The sequence below is a fragment of the Pavona decussata genome, unplaced genomic scaffold, assembly GCF_977016875.1.
Source record: "Pavona decussata unplaced genomic scaffold, jaPavDecu1.1 SCAFFOLD_61, whole genome shotgun sequence".
Lineage (NCBI taxonomy): Eukaryota > Metazoa > Cnidaria > Anthozoa > Scleractinia > Agariciidae > Pavona > Pavona decussata.
The window spans coordinates 3,670,774-3,673,572 of record NW_028145482.1 but is presented as its reverse complement, the minus strand read 5'-3'; positions in this window follow the sequence as shown (position 1 = coordinate 3,673,572).

Sequence of the window (2,799 nt, the reverse complement as noted above, 5' to 3'; positions counted from 1 at the left end):
GGCATGAGAAGTTTGCGTCTCCGAGGGGAGATCTTTCGCACACCGGTGGGAATCTTGTGTCTTCGAGGGGAGATCTTTCGCACACCGGTATCTTTCGCACACCGGTCGGAATCTTGTGTCTCTGAGGGGAGATCTTTCGCACACCGGTCGGAATCTTGTGTCTCCGACGGGAGATCTTTCGCACACCGGTCGGAATCTTGTGTCTCCGATGAGAGATCTCTCGCACGCTGTTTGGAATCTCTAACCCCTGAGCGACAGGGAGACTGGTTGTAAGCTTGGTCATTTACTACGATGACATGCGACACAAGTCCTGTATACTGCTAGGGCCAGTTACATCGAAAGCCTCCTGTTTGTTGATTCAGACTTGATTACGCTTGAAAACCACCCTTAAAGTTGTGGGGGTGCGGTGGGAGGGTTGTCCAATACATCCGCACTGTAACGGTCCGTGAAACGTTTTCATTCGGACCGTGATCTCGAACCACGCACCATAAGAAGGAGATTACGGTCCGTAAATTGCATCTCATTAAGGCACGGTGGTGTAGTAGCTAGCGAGTCAGAGGAACGGAGTGTTGGTCTAAGTTGGTCTCTTGGTTCCTTAGACATGAAACTTTGCTCCACATTGTTTCTCTTCACCCAGGTGTATAAATGGGTACCGGCGACATACTGCTTCGATGGACAAGCATCTTGTCCGAGAGGAGCAGGGATGGCGCAGTGGTGAGAGCACTCTCCTGGCACCAATGTGGCTCGGGTGCGATTCTCGGACTCGGTGTCATGTGTGGATTGAGTTTAATGTGGGTTCTCGTCCTCGCTCCGAGGGTTTTATCTCCGGGCACTCCGGTTTTCCTCCCTCCACAAATACCAACATTTCCAAATTCCAATTCGACCTGGAACGCATGGTCACCTTTGAACGAGTTCCTAGAGATTTCTTTTCGTGCTCCGTGAGTAAACAAGCTGCATTTACAAGGGGAAGTAGTAATATTCCCAGTTGCTTCAGAAACTGGCTTAAGCTCCGGCCGTACAGGCCTGACTAAGCGGTGTTCATACTCCCGTACAAAGGCCTCTCTTTTCATTTATCCGAAATCAACTACTGGAAATCGTGATAAAAGCTGGGTGTCTCAAATTGCAGTAAGGTACTAAATGGATAAAGGGGTTAGTTTTAAAAGAAACTGTTATGCTGGGTCGGTGGGGAGTAGAAACTTTCTTCTAGTCTGTTAGACTACTGAAAGTCAAATCACTAGTTACCGGTACCCACTTATTCAGCCTCAGTGCGAAGGTGCTATATTAGAAAACAATAGAACGAACAATACCGTAAAGTTCCGATAGTAACGACCCTCCGAAAGTAACGACCCCGCTAAGGTAACGTCAAAACTTTGTGGCTACTAATAAATCCCGAAAATAGCGAGCCCCCGAAAGTAACGACCCCCCCGAAAGTAGCGAGTCCCCAAAAAGTAGCGAAACCATACAAGTTGTTTTTTTTTTTTTATTACTTCATACATATACCGAATGCCTTTATTGTTTTCCAATCCATAGTCAATTTTTTAATTTACAATACGCACATCTTCGTGCATGGACAAATTAATCACGATAAGGCACCTTACAACAACGGAAAGTCTTAAGCCATCATTTGTCCTTGACATCAGTTCACTGATGGCGTAATGTGAAGACTAAACTGGTAGAATTTCGTATTAATTAACAAAAGGAACGTTTCTTCAAATTAAAATTGAAAACTCTATATATACTGCAGTATAAAACGCATTGGTGTGCCATGGACTAAAAGCACTGAGTTTATCTTTCCTCCCCTGAGTCAGAGAAGAATTCGGTTCAGTACATCGGCTGATTCATTCATGCGCTTGTCCGGTAGATCATCGATGTTTATTTCACTGTCCCTGCTACCAGAAATGGGAAGTGCAAATGGTCTTAATTCTGTCTGTTATTTGAGCTCTGCGCGAATCATATAATTTTTCATTTCGGAGAAAAGAGCTAGCGCTAGCTTGTTTCATGATTTTTGTTCCCCAAAAATAACGACCCCCCGAAAGCAACGACTCCCCGAAAGTAACGAGCCCCAAACGCTGCTAATTCCGAAAGTAACGAGGGTCGCTACTATCGGAACTTTACGGTAGTTCGTGTGGCCTTTGTCTTTTAGCTCCGCCCTGACAAGTTGATCAGCTAAACGGTATTCTTTGCGGAGCAGTGCGCGCGTAAACAGGGTTCGTGCTACTCCTTGAAGTCCTTGAAAAGCTCTGGAATTTAATTTATATTTCAAGGGCGCTTGAAAATCCCTTGAAAAGAAGAATTTTTGCCGAAAGTGCTTGAAAATAGTGAAAACTCCTTGAATTTTTGTTCGGATGGGAAATAATGTAGGATTGTATCGAAGTAATAGGCCTTATCACGGTTTTCGACGCCATTTTGACGGGTAGGCAAACAGGCTTGAAATAACAGTGTTTGTATGGAAATCCGATGTCAAATAATTTTCATAAAACATCGCTTCTGAAAAATTCATGAATTGGAAACTTTTGGCACAAGGAAAAGGATCTTAAGGAAAAAATTGGAGGGATGTAGCTGTGACAGAAAGCGTCCAGTCGTGTTTTGAACTTTCCATACATTTCCCTGTACTTTTTCCCGCGAACTATTTTTAGTAGCAGTTCACGGCTGGTTCGCTATACAGACAAATGTATGGAAAGTTCAAAACACGACTGGACGCTTTCTGTCACAGCTACATCCCTCCAATTTTGTTCTTAAAATCCTTTTCCTAGTGCCAAAAGTTTCTAATTCATGAATTTTTCAGAAGCGATGTTTTAA